At 36.3% G+C, this 21,484-nt stretch overlaps 1 protein-coding gene across 1 annotated transcript in view; it reads left to right on the forward strand.

The window, feature by feature from the left end:
• The window catches only part of ADGRB3 (adhesion G protein-coupled receptor B3), a 465,041-nt gene that overhangs the window by 155,410 nt on the left and 288,147 nt on the right, over nt 1-21,484 (forward strand). The gene's annotated exons all lie outside the window — the stretch shown is intronic.

The raw sequence follows: 21,484 nt of genomic DNA on the forward strand, positions 1-21,484 counted from the left end.
CTAACATAAGATCTGTTAGGCAGGATTTTTGGGTTCTGTGGTTTTGGGTTTTTTTATTTGTGGTGGTTTTTTTTTTTTTTTAATTACTAAATCTTTAACTTAAAAACATTTAGAGCCAAATCCTCATTTTTTCCTGCTTATGATGTTTTCCTGCATATTTAAGAGATAATCAGAATTACAAATGTTCAATATATTGTGCATTCTTTTTTTAAGGAGTTGACAGGAATTACATATTCAAATTAGACGAAGAGTATTTTTAACTAGAAAGGAAGTTTGGATATTTTTCAATGGTGTCATAATTCTGAGTCATTCAGCTCATATAAATAATTTTGGTTTCACTGTTTAGTTTTGTTTAATTGATTTATAAATATAATGATGTTTCAGTAATATGACTGCTGAAGATATAAACCTTAATGTTGACCTGTCCTTTGAAAAAACTATATCCCCAAAGTATTTTCGGGTAATTATCCATACGGGATTAAATACAAATGCATTTGGTATGTCATACCCAAGCAACAACTCTGCAATGTTGTATTTTACTTCCCACTGTTGCACAGTTGTGAACCATTTCCCATGTGCTCACTTTTGCAGGTTTTGGTTGTATGAACACATCTCTGTAGTTGTACTTCATTTTAGCCTTTAGGTGGCAGCATTTGAGAAGAGTTGTAGTTGTGGGCTTGCCACCATCTAGAATGCAACTCATGGGCAAGAATTATAAATAGATAGGACCAGGCATGTAGGTACTCTGCTCAGTATGCAAGTCACAGCAAGGCTTATTCGGAAGCATTCAAAATGTAAAAAATATAGGTACACACGACCACTTCCTTCTTAACATTTCTGCTCTCATTTATGCTTTTTTATATAGAAAGATGTGTACTTCTACCCATGGTATGTATATGCATAGTTTTTGAAAATGCTTTGAAGCAAAATGGAAACAGATGTTCTGATTTACTGAACGTGAAAACCTTTATTCCATTCCTACATTCTCTCCCCCCCCCCCCCCCCCCCAAACAACTTCTGTCTAGGAAGGGGGATGAGAAATAAAGGAACTTGAGTTTAATTTCCCTCTTATCCCTCTTTTCAGTTATCTTTCAGTCACTTTGGGATGCCTAAATCTGGATCGCCTGAATATGATGTGATCAACAGGAATGTTTTAAAACATACACAAAACTTTTCTCCATTGTAATTCACTGCAAAAAACAAATGAAGGATGTATATCTGATGCTGGATTGTGTATTCTGTATATCTACAAGATGTATTTATTATTTCTCACGTGTTGTATTTCATGGCAATAGGTAATCAAAAAAGATACATCCTGGGCTTTATGGAGATTGGAGTGTTCGTGTGTGGTGGACAGGTACAATGGGATGGGTATAGCGAACATCAGTACTGCTATGTTTCATTCTACAGATATACTTCGTAATAAATATCATAAGGAAATTTTGTGTCCATGCACTGGAAGAAAAAGAACTCCTGTTCCAGTATTTACATTTTGTCCTAATATCTACCCTAAGTCTGACTTGTTCTAAGCTTAAATCCATTAAATTGCTTCTTGTTCAATACCTGGTAAACATGGAGTCAACTGACCACTGTCCTCTTTATACTAAGTTTGTGCCCTTTTGAGGGCAACCGAGCTAGACTAAACAAACCCATTTCATTTTTGTAGGTCACATTAATTCAGGGACCACATGATCACAACACAACCATGCAGTATTCAAATTAATCACATTTGCAAATAATCCTGCAAATGCCAAAAGTCAGAAACCTGACTATATAGTTTGAATGGATGCAAAAATAGCAATAGAAGCTTTTATTGTAAAAGTTTCAGAACACTCAGTTTGGGGTTTTTTTTATTTTGTGGCAGATCCAAGGACTCTGTCTTGTAATTCATGTTAATAAATAAGGCTGTTCTAAATTATGAAGCTAAATGCATCTATGCTAGAATTTGCTGACTGAACTACACAATAAAAAAAAAAATTCCAACAAGATTTTGAAGATCTGCTTCACAATGTGTAGAAGAACACCACTGGCCAAACACTGGAACCTTTTTGAGGAGAACTACGTATCTATTCCACATAGGAACAGGAGAAGAGGAGATCCAGGTCAATCTGTTAGGATCCAAAAAAAAGCAAGCCAACCTGATAACTTGAGGTAGTGTTGTTTCAGTCTGTTCTGTTGATATACTTTGACTCAAAAGAGAAAGGCTGAAAACAGACTTTCTTTCTTCGTAATCTTTGTCTTACTAATTTTTTCTCTCTTTGAGATTGTGTTATGTTGGGTCATGTTGAAAGGTTCTCACTAACTGATGAGCTAATTTATTTGGATCTCAGAAGAGAGATTTTGTGACCATGACAAAATGACATGATTGATACACTCAAGGTTTGATCTTTTTCCTTTCTCCTAACTCCTATTCCCCATTCTATGTGGGAATCTGCTACTGAAAAAAGGGAATTTTACAGAGGAGCATTCAGCTTAGTGTTCTCTTGAGAACCATGTCAGCATCCTGCAGAAGTTTCATCACAACAAAACCAGAGGTTGCATGGGAAAAAAAAAAGTAAACAGATAGCCAGGTTGCCCACTAGTTTTTGGATGTCTATGCCTGTTACTGCTTTGCAAATTACAGAAAATTAAAGTCTGTCATTCAGATGTCCAATACTTATACATCCAAGAAAGAAGGAAAATATTAGAACTAAAAAGCCCAAATGTCTAGTTGGAAGAAATAAGAACTGCGTGCAGTGAGATGGGGAGATGGATTCCAGGCTTGTCTTTGTGGGAATGCCATAGAAAATTCAGAATCAGCTGAAGGTGCGACCCTGAAATAAATTACTTATTCTATTTTGTGGACAAGTTTCATTCAGAGTTAAAGTGGCTTTAATTCTTTTTAGCTTAATTTACCAAGTAAGCTAAAATGAATTAGAGCCACTTTAATTCTGAATGAATAATTTAGTCCACCAATTTAAGTAAAGTGCTTTGGAGTCATTCATGAGCAAACCCAAGCCTAGCATCTAGACTGTTTAATGGCCAGTGGCTTTAGGCAGCAAGAGACACAGTGTACCTGTCCCTTTCATTCGCATTTGCAACCACAAAAGCAATCTAAATGAAGTTGAAAAGTTATCTCTTCTGAATTATATGTTTTCCACCAGTGGTTAATATATGATATCCCAGATATGTACTTAACTAAGTCTAACATGCATTGAAGAGCCTGATACACACAAATGAATAATTAATACAGGTTTAAGAGCCAACATTTTATGCCATTAAAAATAGTACTTCACATTCTCTCTAATTTCATATTCAGTAACAGCATATATTATTACTACAACAGAACGCATAATTATATATTCAGACAGAAAGCTGGGATGAGAAGTCAAATGGAGCTATGAGGAGGAGTAGTGAGACAAGGAGGATCAGAGCTGCATACATATTGGAATGACAGTATACAACCTTTTTACCCACTTGGTCACACTGAGATGCACACATAAGTATATTAATATGCATATTAGATGTTTTCCCTTTAATTTAGATGATAGCCTTTCAGAGAATGAGATTGACATTGATGGCTTCATTGTCATATAGAATATGCAATGTCTTGACTTCTCTGGCAATTTTAAAGACAGAGTAACAGAGTAAAGATGGGAAACTCTCCTATGAAGTAGTAGATGTTGCTAAAGAATTTAGCTGCAGTATTTGCATTTCTTTGATTACTTACATATTTATAACACTGTCAATCAGGCCTGGCATCACTGGAATGGATGTAGTTGTATTGGCAAGTATGATATAGGGCCATGCATAACAGGTTAATAAAATGTGATTATGCTTATTATTATATCTTAGGTTTTATTCTCTTTATAGAAAGTATCCTAGGATCTGTTGGTTCAAAGCATAGAATTATTCAAAAGCTTTAAGGAATCTGTCCTGAAAATGTATGAGTTTATAGACAAACATCTGCCCATGAGGGTAGGTTTGAGGGAATGGTTATGTAAATAAAGACATGATTCAGCTGTAGAAGTGTTAAGCATGTTTCTACTGTGATTTCAGTAGAAGGTATAGTAGTGTGAAAGACATTTCCCATACATGAAGAAAAAATCACTAATATTTTTTCAAGGCAAGTGAAAGTTCTGTGCTCATCACCTACACAGCTGCTGTGCTGTAGTTTTTGTTAATCTGCCTGTCAGCTCTGGCTCACATTGTGGCATGTATATTTTGAATAGTCTTAAATAATTAGTGTACTTAATGATCCATAACATCAGTTGGAGCTTATGTGTAATATGATGTCTTTGTGTTACAGGAACTGCCCCTGAAATAACAAAACTTCCGATCTCAAATTTTTTTCAAAATATATTGTAATGTTATAAGCTAACATTGAAATTTATTTTAATTGAAATTATATTTCTGGTTCTTAAAAACTGAAGTCTTGATTCTTGACTTTTGGAAGGAGGATTCTCATATAACTTTGGAAAGAGGGTTTTTAATTTATTTCCTGATGTCATGTTAGTCATACTTCTCTCTAATACTAAAATAAAATAAACTATGGTCGTGGAAGAAACATACAATGAATAAGACAAAACAGATAAAATTTCTCATAGATATGCTCCAATTTTATAAAACAGGAACAAAATACATGTAACTTGAAGTTTTAAAAACTGTTTATATCCTTCCCAAATACAAACACACAATGGTTTCGTGTGAAGGAGAGACATGAGGCAAGCAAATGTACATAGAAGGTCATGAAAAGAAAAACTAAAGAACACAAAAAACCGTACCATCTTTGTAAACTGACAGCTTTGCTCCAATGAGATTGGTCCTTTTTCTTTTAGTCATCTCGGTATAATGATCTTGACTAAGACAGGTTGAGACTGGGCAACAGAAAAGAAAGGCTAAAGAGCTATGGAGCTGTCAACATTACATTCCAACCAGCTGCATTTATTCACCTTGAATGGCCTATGTGGGGAAAGATCATTGCAAATATAACACAAACTGATTTGCATTGCTTTTAGTGTTTCAAAACGATCCTAGTTGTCCACCCTTTACAGTTCCTTGCCTGCTTCATAAGAACTTCCTGTGCTCCAGTTTTGTTATCTTACCTTTTTTGCTCTATTTACATAGTGTCTTTAGGTGTTCATATTTTGGAGTAACACAAGAGCAGAGAAGATAGTTCTTCCTTCTTTGGGACACAACTCTACATAGCAGTAGGGCAGGAAATACTCCACAAATTAAATTCTTCCCATCTGAGGTGTGCTTCTATCTCATAGGTTTACTGATGACTGTGAATTTATATGCTTCAGTATGTGTATTTTTTTCAGTTACTGAGCAGCTGAAGGTAAAATTATAGCTCTAACTTTCCTGTACTGACTGGTTTTCTATTTCTGCCTATTCTTGATGTACATTACTATGTTGAAGTTGCACTATATCACCTCTGTATCATATGAAGAAATTATCTAGATGAACTAAGCAGGACTGTTTAGTATACAAAAAACCAAACCAAACCAAACCAAAAGTAAAAATAAACCAAATTGATTTCAGAAGAAAAGAAAGAATCCCCCAAATGTGTGCTGTAGATACAGGATGTGTTGATACGGGTAGAAACCTAGGGCTATTTAAAATGTATGAATATATGTTTTTGAAAGTTTACAAGAACAATTTCCTGTGACTGAGATCTGTGTGTTGTGTGCTAAACACAAGTGTGGAGCTTTCCTTTCCTTTTCTGAAGCGTAATGAAGTTAGGTGGGCAAGCAACTGTCAGCTGCTTTCCTTACAAAGAGGTTACAGAAAGCCTTTGTGGAAATGGAACTGACAGGCCAAGAATGAATTTTGGCTTAATGTCTATGAGGATGTGTCCTAGTTCTTATTTATAGATTGCTAGATGAGAAATACTTATCATTAAAAAATATATTGAAATTGCTACCATTGTTAGTATAACATTTATGAAGTAAGTAGTAACTTGGGACTGAACTGTATTTTATGGATTCTAGCATGGGAGACTTAAATTGTATGTGCATATGCAGTAAAAATAATAGACTTTCATACCTTCCTTTTCCCTCTTATTGATACTGAACATTTCCTCTCATTCTCTTCTTACATAGTCTAAGTAGTTAGTAAATATAGAATTGGCCCTTCTCCACTTACTGCTCTAGTACAGTGACATTTCCTATTCTTTTCAGATAGGCTGTGCATTCCAACTAGTTCATCTCTTGCATTTTGGCTGTCTTCTTCTAAGAGTAACGCAGTAGTTTATACTGTTTAACACACTGTTCTAACGTAAATGTTCAGATTTTGCATCATCATCCCTACGTCAAGTCATTTTGGTATTTTTCACATGAGTATTCAATTTCAGTACAAAACATAATTTCCATCTAATACTTTATTCTAATCCTCACTTCCATTTTAGCAAGTGTACTTGCTCCCAGTATAAAAGACCTTCAATTGAACAAACTTTCTTTAAAAAAAGAATATTTCAAAACAGAATGCAGAATATGTAAATAATTAAATACTACAACCTTGGCAGTGATATTAGAGAAAACATCTAGAACAAATCTGATGAAAAAAGGAATTTTATATTACTCTTTTTTTCTTCAGTTTTTTCATAGTTTACCAACCAAGTTTTGATAAGCCAAAGTGTCTATGTGGACATGTTAAGGAGATTTATATTTCTGAAATACTATATGCATTTCCCAAGAAAAATGTAGAAATAAATATTTTACTGTGGAGTTTCTCGTACTGCTTTCTATACAGGAATACAGCTAATGCCATTCAACGAACAGAATACAAGATGCAAAACTTTTCCTTTTGCTGTTATCTATCTTGAGTTATTTTACATGTTGTTGATCACAGAATCACAGAATCACAGAGTCGTATAGGTTGGAAAAGACCTTTAAGATCATCAAGTCCAACCGTAAAAGATAAAGTAGATACATTAAAGTTAAATGAAACACAACTTGAAACACAAACACCAGCAGATCTTAAAGTAGTATGATTAACAGTGGGTTTCCCCAGTGTTTGGTATCAGTCTGAGTCTTTTCAGTCTTTTCAGTATGAGTATTTTTACTCATAAAGAGTAAATATAAAGCCACAGCTGACCAAAACAATTATTAGAGTGGTAAGTAATTCTAAGGATGGGGAAGTCTTGCTGGACGACTTCAGTATCGTGGTGTGTTGTGATTTATTGTAATAATCAAGAGTAAAAATCTACAGCCCCTGCTTGTAGTTGTGCCCTGAGAATTTAGAGAGATTAATAAATTATTAATTAGTTTAACAGAGAGGTTTAGAGAGATTAACATGAATACAGTCTAATGCTGCTACATAAAGGGGGGAAACAGACCTTAGGTATGCAAATAGCAAATCAGGGGGGCAGATAGAAAGTCCGATCTGGAGGACGTGAGGTATTTTTGCGGCCACATGTAGTACTGTGGAAAACTGCACAGCTCAGTGGCTCTTACCTACCAAAGAAACCTGAAAACTTAAGATGAAGCAGAGAAAAGCCTCTGAAATTAAGTGCTTTTAGAAGGCAATAGCAACAAAAAAGAAACAAATATCAATGGGTGGGAAAGTAAAGTTGAGGACTTCAAATATAAAATTAGGGTCCTCCAGTTCACAGTAACCTATGTAGTCTGAGTTGGCTGGGCAACAATTTTCCAGTGAAACAGTGACATGAATATGTGCACTGCATTTATCAAAAGGAAAGATTTCTAAATGACACTAATGAATCTCAAACACTACCGCTGGGATAATTTTCTTCTACAAGAAAGAATTATAAATATATAAGTAGAAGAAAATATGCCTCCTCTTGTTCTCAAGGAAAAAAACCACCCAACCTCTATTTTTAAAAATATCTCTGTTTTTCTTTTTCTGAGGCCCATCTTCTGTGTGAGATGCCATATTTCTAAACCAGTATTCCTTCGTGTTTGTTGACTTACAGCAAACAGCACAGAACAGCTTTATATTTTGCCTTTCCTAACACCCCAGGGCCGTAGCAGTGGCAGCTTCCTGCAGATGTGAGCATCACTGGAGGAGGGCCTGTTTGTTGTCCTGGTGCAGATGCTATTCAGGCACCTTCGGCAACCAAACTGACTGACTTGAGAGAAATGAGCATGCTGCTCCCATTTTCACAATCAGATCTGCCTCCATAACTTTAGTCATCGTGGTCCAAATGAGATTGTACTTATTCATAAGGGAGACAGTGCTCTCCTCCAGAGCTTGGGTGGTCTTGCTGTCTTTAGGTGAAGACCACTGGACTCACCAAACTCTCTATAAGCAGGAGCCCTGTTCGCAATCTGCAGACTCTGGCTGAAGAAGAAAAGGTCCTGTTATGGTTCTACAGTGACATGTACAGATCTCCAGAACCTTGCTGTGCTGCGATTGATCAGGCTTCGAATAAAATATCTACCACTGGCTCTCTAACAAGCACCCCACAGGCCTCATCTGTCACTGGTTATTTATATCAAAGTGACCTTAGAGTGATATACAAGCAGAAGATGCTTAGGGAACATTATATTGATGATCAAGGAAAATGTCCTACCAGGCTGTCAGTGGCCGCAGAGCAGGCTCCTTGAGGGCAGCCTGGTGCTCAGCCATCAGTCTCCCCACGCAGAGCACTGCGGTAAGTCCCGTGGCACGGCAGGATCGCAGGTCAGCTCTCTGCTCACGTGGAGGGAAGCACGCACTATTCACCCCTTCCATTATAAAACTATTCCAAAAACGGTATTCAGAGAGATCCCACTGGAAGGGTTATGAAGATGCAGAGCTCCTGGTTAGGAGCAAAAACTGAAGAGATGGATTGTTGTTCTGCCCCGGACCAGGTCAGAAAAAATACGCCATATTTAATTTGATAGGTTTTAGTCTTTAATTAACATGTCGAGTGATCATGCTTTATAGTCTAATAGCTCTGCTTTCATGTGGGTTCAAAATGCAGCTAATATGTCTGCTTTTAGTTCATTGCAGCAGTTTTGAACAGTAGCAGAATATTTATGAACTCCTACAAGCACTACTGTCAGCTGTAACTCCTTTTTCCTAATGAAAACTGCAGCTGACAAGCAGCAGCATCAATAGATTGGACATGATAAAAATTCACAGCCATGAAGCAGTATGCCAAGTCTGAAGCAGAATAGGATGACTGGTTTTAGGTACTCACTTTCCTGGTGCCTCAGTTTATTCATCCTCAGCACATGCAGAAAATATCAGCAATTTTTCCATCAGTGTGTAAGTATATGGAATAGGAAATATAAACAGATACATGGGTTTCAAAGATTCTTAACAGCTATTTCATACTTGGTATGAATTTAGAAATGTTCATTTCTTAACAGCCTTATGGGGTGGGATGAACAGGGTTTGGAGTTTCTTATCATTTGATTATTGCCTTTAACATTTTATCCCTGTATATGCTCAATGTAATTATGATTCTTGGATTACATCCCACGTAATTACGATTCTTTTATTTCTTTTCACAAGATAAAGTTGCTATTATTTTTATTATGAAGAAGCCTAATGTAGGAAGTAATAATTTACTTTTAATGTAAATCCTAGTGCGCTTGAGTAGTTGCAATAAAGTTTTTTTAATTTCTATTTTTCCAAATTCATTCACTGATATAATTTCTGGAATAACTGATTTTTTGCTTCATGAGACAGACAAAAAATATTTGGGGCTGAACTAAATGTGTAACTCAGAACGGGCTTTTGTTTTATTTTCAGTGAGGTTTTTTTAATTAGAATTCAAATTCAAACTGAAGCTACTATACAAAAAAAGTAATTAAGCTATTTCAACTTTTACAGAATGCTATTCTTGCTTTCTCCTTTCTTCTCTTTTGTTTGAAACTCTTAGCTTAGTTAAGATTAATCAGTTGGTCTGGCCTTGAACAGCTTTTTTATGAAATAAGCTTTTTATATGAAAAATATCACCTACTGCCCACTGGAATGCACTGTACAGCATTAGTACAGTCAGTCCTGAATTAGGTTTAATGTTTACCTGATCATTTGCTGCATATTGTTACAGTGAGCCAATATCATCACCTGCAATTGTTTGTGACATTTTTCTTCTAATAGAAGTTACTTAGCTTACAGGTAATAGTAAATAGTGTTGTAAATAAAATTAAATAACATACTAAAATTTTAGTTAAAAGCAGAGCAGTTAAAAAACAGTACCTCAGCTTATATACCTTGAGGATGCTCTGAATTAAGTTCAGATACAGCCATTGAAAACAGAAGCCCTGATTATGAAGTTATCCTCTGTCTTCATCAACCCTAGAGAGTCTTCCTGCAGTGAGCAGAACCAGACTGACCCTCATCAGACATGTATCTGCTTTTCCTGATGCCCTGAAGCCTACCGTAGTCTCCTTTCTGCTACTCCAAATTCCGTGTCCTACAAGTAACTTTGTAAGTTTTCCAAGACATGTGAGAGGATCGACTCCTTGCAGAGGGCATGAGAGGAACCGGAAGGAACTCCCTCCCAACAATTTCCACCTTGAAGTAGTGGTGTTTACACGGGCTCTTTACAACTTGGCCAGAAACTCTCCTCAGATCCTCAATTTTTAAGTCTTTTTATTTAGAATCCCTAAGCTGTGTTTTGACTACCAGAGTTAGGGAGCTAAATGCCCACAGAAATATTGCACATCTCCACCTATTAGTCCCAATTCTGGATCTACAGCTAGTTTGTGAAACTGGTGTGGGACTCAAAATTTGCTTCAACTGTAAATACCAGCTAAGGGATTTGTCTTTTCTCACACAAAGAAAGAGTTATCTCTACGGCTAGCAAGAATTACCTTATTTTAACAATTTACATCTCATTTGTATACTTTGAATAGCACCTTCTTTTGAGACTAATATTCATGTACTTCTTGATTGCTACAGGCATTTGTCCAGAAGAGCACCAGTAGTCCAGTGATCGCATATAATAATTTTTTCTCTCCACAAATGTTTTACTATTTTTAATAAATTCTTGCTTTTTTAGAAAACTGCCCAGGTCCTGCCACAGGAACGTAGCAAAGGTATAGTGGCTGACCTTTCTAACTTCAGTTTAGTACGCACCCAGTGCATACAACCGTAATTTTTCACGCCAATAACAATGATGGGCCTTGGGGTAATAAGAGAACAGCAGAGGGCAACAACAACAACAACAACAGACGTTCTCCCAACTGGTACTTTTTCTCCTGGATTATTGTACTGTCCCATTTTTAAAATTGGGAATAATTTATTGCCATTACCTTTTAAAAGGCTGCCACTTAGAGGCAAATCCAAGCTGACCTCATGAAGAAGGATGTAGTGAAGCCACACTTTAGCTGTAATTGTGTCTATAATCTAAAGGATTACATTGTATGGATATGCATAAAATCCGCATGGTCTAACAGAACATAGAGAAAGGAGCTAGAAAATCATAACTTATTATTCTAGGTATGTCTGTCCTGTGTGCTGCTCGCAACCACAGGAATTAATCTGTCTGGAGCCAATTCTGCTCACACAGCAGTTATACACACATTTAGTTCCATTATTTCATGACACTTGATTTACACTGGTGGAGGTGAAAGTATTGTCATCTGTAGGTGATGTTACTTCGATGTTCAGTATTAAAACCACAACATGAGGCCGAATGAGACTTGTCTATTCTTTTGATAGTGGGAAAGAATAATTGAAATGCACCATGTAAAATGATCAAAATTATCTATGTGCTAACTGTGATTACCAATATAGGGGGTTGTATATTAGCATTAGTGACTTATTTTTGGACAGAATCTGTTACATAAATTGCTTCTTCATGTCTCTTGGGAACTTGTAATGGTTTTTTAAAAATATAAATTACATGGAAGTAAGAAATGGGAACATCTGTTCTATGGCCTAAACTCTGTACATGTGCTGTCATGTGGCACCAAGCCCGTTTCCCAGAGGTAGACCTTGTGCATCCAGACTATCCTTTTGAGATGTTTTACATATGCTAGCATGTGGGCATTTGTATAACCATGTCTTGCATCAATGGGTTCTGCAGTTATCCTGTGGAATAAACTGCTCTGACTGTAGATATAACTACCTCAGCACTCCAGAGTCAGTTCTGGCACAGAGCACTCCAGTTCAGTCAGGCTCTGCAGGCCCATTGCTGCAGCACTTTCAAAACCTTCATTAAAACTAATGGAACGTTACTTTTGAAACCTAGGATTCCATAAATAGATTTTAGTGGAGATTGTTACTTATATATCAAGCAAATAATTATTTTTAAAAGCCAGAATTGTATTCTTATTTGCCAGAAGTTGTTTCTAAACTCTAAGAGTTTAGTTTTTAGAAGTACTTTATTTACTTTGAGATGTGAATGAATACCAAATGGAAGTAACCTCTTTTTTTTAAAAAAAAAAAAAAAAAAGGAAAGATCAAACTTAAATATATCCTGGAAAATGTAAAAATTATTCCACAGAATCAATACAGAATGAGCAGTCTCTGCATTAGGTCTAAAGCTAGGATTCTTTTTATGTGGTCTTCTGAGAACTGGTACCTTGCAAGCTTTAACATCAGCTTTTCAGGCTACTTAACATACTCTTGATAACTAGACTGAAGCAAATAATACATGCTGTATAATTTTTGTGGTCAACATAGGTCAACATAGGCAGTGGGGTTTGTTCTGCATTTTCTGAGCTTATAATCTCTTCTGCCTTATTTAGTTTTTTAAGTTAATTGTTAACCGCTTAGCTGAATGTGAAATATGTCTAATCTATTCATTGCAGTAGTGGTGTTGGGGCCATGGTTTGTAACTGCAGTAACAAAACTGCTAGGAGCATTGAAGTTTGATGCTTCTACTTCAGAGCTGAAAGCTTGTGTGCCCAAAATCTGCCTATTTCTCCCCAATACTTTAGCTGTTCTAAAAAAATGCATTATTTCTACCCACAAACACTTCCCCTATTCCTCAATACTCACTGGTTTTTATTTTCAGCTTACAATCCATATTGGCCAGCAGTGACTAGACATACTGCTTTTATAGTTCCGATTCTGATTCCTGATTGGACAATCAGAATATATACTATTAAGTCTCTAGTGAGCATAATTTAATTTATTGATTTAGAATTTGCTTACCATAAGTATTCCATTATGCATGCTTACAGTATACTGTGTTTGAGAACACTTCTTTCAGGTAACTAAATCACTAGAATATTTTCAGAGAGCCAACACACAAGAGGCAAAAACATAATTTGAAGCAAATTAAATTTTTTGTTTGAAAATATCTTTGTAGAAAAGATATTTTTGTACCTATTTTACTGAGCTCCCTAGTAAGCCCATTCTTTTCTATCCCTTTATAGACAGCAGAGTAGAGGCAATGGGAGAGATTTATAGGATATCTGTCGGCAGATGTGCAAGTACCTCTGCAGAGAATTCAGAAAAGATTCACAGTTAGGAGCAGTATAATGAGATTCCAGTCTTAAGCCTCTGTTAGAGAGCTATCATACACATTCCAGTTGTAGGTCTCCAGCTGTTAAGAGAAAGTCTGTTTGCACTAGGTAAAACTGCAGACTTCTCCATGAAAGAGGTACTAGCTTATCTACGTCCATAAGCAATAGGTCATTCTGAGAATGCATTTACATAAGTTATAGAGTTCCCAGCTTAATAAGCATCGCAAATTCTACAGTTCTAAATCCAGAACTAAACATCTTCACTGAAAACATCCCTGCTTGCAATCTCCAGACATTCATGTATGTTGACTATTGGCATCATTTCTTCAAACGATGGACCATGAGCTGAGAGAGATTTTAGGTAACCACATTGCATATTATGCTGACAAGCTGAAAGAGTTACATGAGATGTATCTTGCGTAGCCATCAGGGAATAGATGTTTTTTAATGATCCTTATTATTAACATCTGTAGGGGAAGCAGCCACAATTCTCCATAGAGTACACTTCCATTAATCATCTGGAGGTCAAAAGGTATAGAGGGCAGTAATATTTGCAGGAGAAGCATGAGAATTTTAAAATAAGTGATTCAAGTGTCTGACATCATGTAGGGATGTAGAAACAATGAGGATACTAAAATCAGTTACTTTGATGCTTATTGATGAAAGACAGATATGCCCTTCCACCTCTGAAGGTGATACCACTTCAACAGTGTCATCCCCTTTGTTCTCCCTAATATGAGTATCAATGTCATGTTGACTAGATTGTGTTTTATATTGCTTTCCAATTTAATCAGAGAACTGGACAAGGAGGCACTTTGCTATGATTGAGCAGAAATCTCTGTCACAGCTACAGAACAGCATTTTTTTTTTTTTTTAAATATGTATATTGCAAAAAAACCAAGTATACCAATGGCTCTCAGAGTAATATGTGTATTTTGTAGACCTGTAGAGCATTATTATCATAGTGTCACTAATTCTAAGGGATTCATTTTCTCAACCCAGTAAAGTACTGTTGTTCCTGTGTTAAGTATAGTACATTATGATCAGATAGATTATGCCCATCAAATACGTCTGCTCTTAAGTCAATTTTTCTGCTATAATTTTTTATATGTTGGCATTAGGTAGTTGATCTGGTGTTAAGGAGGAGAGAAATCTTGCACCTCTGCTATTCTTTAATGCAGACTTGAGGGTGAACTTCCCTAAAAGGTGGTCGATAAACTATGCATTGCTTAGCTCAGATCTGCAGCTGAACAGTTCATTTGCTTTTATAGAGGCATTGTATGGGCAACACCTGTCACATAAACCAACCATGTGGTCGTCTCTGACACTATGGGCCATAGAGGTAGGAAGCAGATGAGCTCAAATATTTTTTCTAAGTGTGGATTATGCAGTAAGAGTGAAGGAGAACACTGCTTTTTAGCCTCAGTGTGATATCTGGGTCCTTAAAACCATTAAATGATTTGCTGAGTCTGACCCTGAAATGAGAATCTCAGAGACCTAGAAAAGCGTGCTTTTACTAAATCCAGTGAAAACATCTAATGGATTTTCAAAAAATCCTGAAAGATCTAGGTCCAAGTTATTTTCATTGATAGTTTTTGGGTAGATCGCTTATGTGCTTTCCTACTTAAAATCCCACGCATGTATTTCTGAAAGAAGGATTTTGTTATTGTGAAAAACTGTTCTGAAGTTTAAATTTTGAACTGATGATTTTCCTTTCATGTGCATCAGTTTCTTGTTGCACATGTTCCTTTCAGTTTCATGTGCGTCATATTTTCCCATTAAGGTAATTCTGTTGACTAGAGAGGAGTTATTTATGAGTCATATTTGTTAAGGCCATAGGTGTCACCATAAGAATTCAGACCTTTTAAGAAGTTCCAGGTCCATTCTGGAAACCATTGCAACACTCTACCTGTCAAGGGGCTGTGCCATACACACATCTCCCAGGCTGAACTGGGTGGAATAGTATGTTTGAAATTACATGCATGTGACCATTAACCTGCCAGTGACAGTTAGCAACGGCTATGTATCCTTGTGAACAGGTTATGTAAACCTCTGAGCTCAGAGTAGATCCATGGTTTTGGAAAATACCTTCTAGATCACATCCTCAGCTGACAGAATTTGGCCTGGCTGGGTGGAACCAGGCCAGCTTACAGCAGTCAAGGCTTTCTCCTCTCCTCTCCTCTCCTCTCCTCTCCTCTCCTCTCCTCTCCTCTCCTCTCCTCTCCTCTCCTCTCCTCTCCTCTCCTCTCCTCTCCTCTCCTCTCCTCTCCTCTCCTCTCCTCTCCTCTCCTCTCCTCTCCTCTCCTCTCCTCTCCTCTCCTCTCCTCTCCTCTCCTCTCCTCTCCTCTCCTCTCCTCTCCTCTCCTCTCCTCTCCTCTCTCTTATGTACATAAAATGTAGCAGGTACCCATGATGTCTGTATATGAACAGCCAGCTTTGTAGTACCCCAAATGATAAAAATGTAATGTGCAAAATTCACATCCAGTGACACTTCCTCCATTTTTTATTATTCTTTTGTAAAAACAATTTAGGAGACTTAAACAAGGACAAGAAAATGCTATTAAAAAGGCATGCAATATCATTTAGCTTCACCTAGAAGCTTTACCAGTCTAAAAAAACCCCACATTCAGTTTAACTGTGCTTAGTGAGTAGAGTTTTCAGTACCTATTATTTAAAACAATGATTCTTGTTCCTTCTTTCCATACAGCTTCAGAATCTTTCTCAGACTGTAAACTTCCCTGTCATAAATTCATAGATAATTCATCTCAAATTTTAATGAATGCTGCTATCATTTCAAAAAGATTAGGCAAACATCTGCAGGAATGTCTGCAGTAAATAGTTGCAGGGCAAGGAAATAGTCTAGATGTCCTTGTGAATCCTGCTTTCTACAATTACCTTTACTCACTTCTCAGCGTTTCTAGAACAGAAAGGAAAAAGAATGAAGTTATTGCATTCAAGAATAGCTTAGAAAATTACAGTTTATCCTCAGTCATCCTTTCTTGAGTTGTAAATGTATAGAGCAATAGAGAGGCACACACTAGCCTGTGTGTAACACCTGGATAGCTTGCTGCAGTGTTCAGTGAAAAGAGATTGTTTATGTAAAAATGCTGCTATTCTGAAATAACTACTGCACTGGCTAACCGTATCAATAATTCAATTAATTAAATATACGACAAAAGCAAAATACTTAATGCAGAAGTAAAATAGTATGAAATGTAAAAAAACAAAGATACCGAAGTATTATTATGATACTATGATTTAAATTTTTAAAGGCTACACATGAATAAATTATTATAGTAGAAACATTCAGATGATGAGAATACTACAAGAGAATGCATTTAATGTCTTTCATTAAAAAGGCAAAAATAAATAAAGGTAACCCCCTGTGTTTTCATTCTTTAATGTGTTATTACATCCATGAATCTCTCGAGAGAACAATAGGCAATATGAGAGAGTAATATACTGCTGAATTTAGAGGATTTTAATGTTAAACTTGATAATGTAAATTTCCTTTATCAGTTTTATTATTTTTATTTGAATACAAATATTTTGGGATGGATTGCTAGGGAAATATTTGAATGGGAAAAATGTGAACTACAGAGCATCTTCTGCATACTGCCCATGATAATTATAAAATATGTCAGATTTAGTAGAGATATAAATGGGTAAAGCTGCAGTTTGGGCTTTCATTTACTCCTCCTTTTCCTCTTTGCTTAGTTATAATTCTGCAAAACACATGTGAAAACACACTACCTGCTGTGGTGACATTTTACATTCATTTTGAACAGGTATGAGTCACTTCACTAGATTCACATGCTCAGTTTCTCCTGCCTAGGTGTAAGATGATGAGCAATTGGGCCCAGGAAGGCAAGTAATAGAGCTTGCACAGTTTCAACATTCTGTGCACATGCAAAGTGAATAAATATTACATCTTTATGATATTCTTCACTGACCAAATCTGTAGCCATGAATAAACAGGTTCAGATCCCGCCGAAGATAATGGCTGGCCAAGGGAGCCACTGCAGAGATGCACAGAGAGATGGCAGATTACATTGCCATGAGAAAGTCCAGCTCATCAGGATTTGTGCTATAATTTATATTTTAATTCAGTAATATTTCATTTCTTATGTAGTTAAAAATAGCAGCAATAGTATTAATCCAACATTATTTCCTAGGAGCAAATGGGTCTCCCTAGAGACAAACACAAACTAATTACCTATGTACAATATGTTGACTGTTTAGAATACACAATTATTTTCCCTAATTTTTTGAAAGATGAAAGAGTGCATACGTCTAAGTATTAGTATATCTCTGTGTGTGAGAGAAAGGAAATCTTGTATCTAATTTCCTACAAAAGTTAACCTATCTTTTTCTTTTACTTGGTAAAACACAAGAGTGTATTATAATAGAAAAATTACTTTGTTAGTACAAATACTATTGCCTTTCATATTTTCACTACTATTAAAATCCTCTCTGTGTTTTCATGAGTAATAGGATATCTTTCTCACTGTGTTCATGAATACAGTTCAGTTCAGATCTTAATTCACTCTAGTGAAAAAAATTATTCCATTCAGTTTGGAACTGGTCGAAGCTCTTTTACACTGTTTTGGAGAGCCAAAAGAGGACTTTTTATGGGACCAGGATCTACATAGGAAGTAGGCAAAGACTGTTTTAAGAACGTTTTCCACATTTGCTGAGAAGAGGTTCCCATGGAAATCTAATTCAGCTAATAGCTATGCTACCATTTTGGCAACTTGCCTGCCTGGTGAGGAAATATCATTTTAAGGGGTTCCCATAGAAAGCCATAGCTTAAATCTGTACCGCAGAGTGGTGATATTCACTGATCCCCTGAAGCTCTGTGTCCTGCCAATTTGAGAACAAGTGTTTCCTTGTGGGGTCTGGGTGCCTGCGACAGGGACGCAGGGCTGGAGACAGGGAAGGGAGTGCTCCTGGGATTTTCTTCTTTTTTGTCACAGGGTTTACTGTAAGGGAAAAACAACTGCAGCTCACGTTTCGTTTGTTTTGGGTGTTTTGTTGTTTTTTTTTTTTTTTTTTTTAACTCCAGCCCTACAAAAGAAGAACTAAAAAAATAAAAGAAAACAAAAACCCCTCAGTCCTTTGAATGTAATGAATTTTTATATATATAGATATATATGAGAGATAATTTTATAGTGAAAAAGAAACAGAAAGTCCCGGCTTCTCAATTCAATGCAAAATTGTGCTTCTAAGTCAACACACATTCTGCCATCTAGTGACCAGAAGAAATTGTAGTGACCAGCTGTAAGTGTGACAACAAACCCCAAGTACTGCTACTACTGCATATTGCACTGGAATCTTTGCAGGAGAAACGGTAGAATGGGCTATGAAGAACTTAAATGTGCAGGAAATGTTTTCAAGCTCCTGGAGGTCTGCAATTAATCAGACCTATTGAAATCAGTTAATAGCTCAGTCCAAAAATTAATTTAAACAAACTGGTTCTTTATAGATTTCTATAGCTCTCTTCTTTCTTCCTTTCGCCCTCTGCACCCCTCCTTCCCCTTCACCTGGGACTTACATCAGCATTTTGCATAATTTCTGGGAAAAATATTTGTGTGTTGGCACAGAGAGGATGCTACTGCACGTGAGACAGTTTGCATTAATGCACATTCTGGCTGCAAGGCCTTTAATATTCATTCCGTAGTCAAGAGTAATTGAAAAACCTCATTTGACTATTTGCAGTTCAGGAGTCGGTAGGACAGTATGAAGTACACTGCTGGAGTGCTGTGGGTGAGAGAAGAAAATGGCAGTCACTTTGGGGAATCGATTGCATCTTCTTGCTTGTAAGGTTCTGATCAGCCTTCAGGGAGCTGCTCACCATCTCACCTTCCAGGCAGTCCAGTACAAGCAACTCTCAGAGGTTGCTTTACATTTTACATGCCCTGACGGGGTAACCTTAAAGGTCTCAGAATCACTTTTTTTAGTTCATCAGTTCATTCATGCTGTCTTCACCGACTACTATGCTGAAAAAGGCTTTTTTTTGTTAACGCCAGCGTGTTTTGTGCCTTTAATAGCACAATTCATAGTAGTTGGTACACCTATAACCAGATCAATACATTTACAATGTGAAGTTGCCATGAAATGTGACATAAAAATAATGATAAGGGACAAACCAACATGGTTTCTAATGTCATCTGATGACTAGGGTATATATGTAACAGCCTTACAAATATTATTAAATAGCCTAGGCATAAAATCTGTTTGACGTACCTTAACTTTAATGATTATCCACTTGTCAAAAAGCAAAGACTAGCCATTGGTGAGCAGAACCTTGCAAAGCCGGTATTTTTCTTTTGTATTGCTCAGTTTTCCTACTTTGCATTTTTATACTGTTAACAGATGTTTTTTCTTCTTTATTCCTACAGAGAGCACATGGCACCTCTCTTCTCTCCTAAAAACGTACACCTACATTGGCCGCAAGATTTTAGCTTCTCCTTTAAAAACTAAAAAGGTTACTCAATAGGAATAAAAATTCCCATAACATAACATAAAAATAAAGGTAAAGCCAATGGGACTACAGATAAGAGTTGTTGTAAATAATACTCAACTGTAAACTTTGGAATTTCAGAAATCATTGTTATTTATTTTTACTCCTAGAAGGCATGGAACTATATTACATGCTTCAGAGTTATATGTAAAATGAAATGATAAATCACATCCATATTAAGATATACACATTGCTAAAATACTTTGAAGTATTGATCCATTGTGTACAGCTGAGGAGAGAAAGAATATGCATCCTATTGCAGGAAACTATTGTACTTCCATAGCCACCAAAGGACCACTGACAGCAGGATAAATTCTTTTATCAGATAACTAAACCTCAGGTTTTCTACCACAAATGTTTGGAGTATGTTATGATTTGTTATAAGTCACGGTCTGGTTAAAATGGTCCATTCAAGGTTCCCCATAATGCTATTTGTTATTTACATTTTGAGGTATTTCTTTATGAGTTTTATTCTCATGCAGGTAGCTTACAACATTAACAATGTAGTAAAAAGCGTTAAAACCCTTTCATGTCTCCAGGCCTAGCTTAGAGTCACATTGGCGGTTTCTGGATCAGCCCATGTACCTGTCTGCTGCCGAAAAGATTCATTGTCCCTCTTTATTTAATGAAACAATCTGATTAATATCAACGTTTGAAGTAAAAGCAGAGAAGGACTGTTCTGTTTCACCCAAGGGAAAATTAGGACAGGCATCAACAAAAAATTCTGTTCAGAAACTGATGTCTGCAAAAATACCATCTTCTGGGTTAGAAAACTTGTTTTCAGCAGCAAGAACTATGTAAGAAGAGTGAGAATGAGAAGAAATTCCTTTACTCAGAATCTCATTTCAAACTTCCAATATTATATCCTAGACATCAGGTCTTGAATCGTGCTGGCCTGAGCTTAGAGGACACTTCTGTGCCAGATACTGTCTAGAGTAAGACGGTCCCTATCACCTTTCCCACACAAACAGGTCCTTGAAACTACTGTGCCATTTAGTCATACTTCAGGCTGACTTGGGTTAAAATGCTTTCCCATCTCTGTGAAGTGTTGAGGGAAAACTAATGCGTAACTGGTTCATCTTCTACCTTCGTCATTTAGCTAGGATCTGAAAATTGGGGAAAATTTTATTCTATTTAGTATTTATTGCAAACTATGGCGGTCAGTTAAGTAAGATATTTTATTATAAAATATTTCATAAAAAATGAATTACTGTTGAGCTTCTTAGATTAAACAATTTTGAGAGCACTGTTTGTACTTATACGCAGAAACTGGACGCTTCTGATCCCATTACGAAAATGTACTTGACCCTTATTTTTCTTTGCTTATGAGGCCTGAATTTTAACGAGGCCTTAAAGTCCTCACTCATGCCAGTATACTGCATTTCCTTACCGCTTTTGTTCTCATGCAGCATTTGGTTAAATACTTCAGCTGAATATGAAATCAAGAGCACTGCATAAGTCTGGTTCCATTTTTTGACAAAACTTATAAAGAAATATTTTTATCTTCGTTATGCAACTTTTATCTTTAATATGTATTTATATCTTTACTATATAAATACTTAATATATCAAAGGGAGATTAGTTGAAAAGTGCATCTCAAAGACCA

This window comes from Mycteria americana, chromosome 3, assembly GCF_035582795.1.
Source record: "Mycteria americana isolate JAX WOST 10 ecotype Jacksonville Zoo and Gardens chromosome 3, USCA_MyAme_1.0, whole genome shotgun sequence".
Taxonomy (NCBI): domain Eukaryota; kingdom Metazoa; phylum Chordata; class Aves; order Ciconiiformes; family Ciconiidae; genus Mycteria; species Mycteria americana.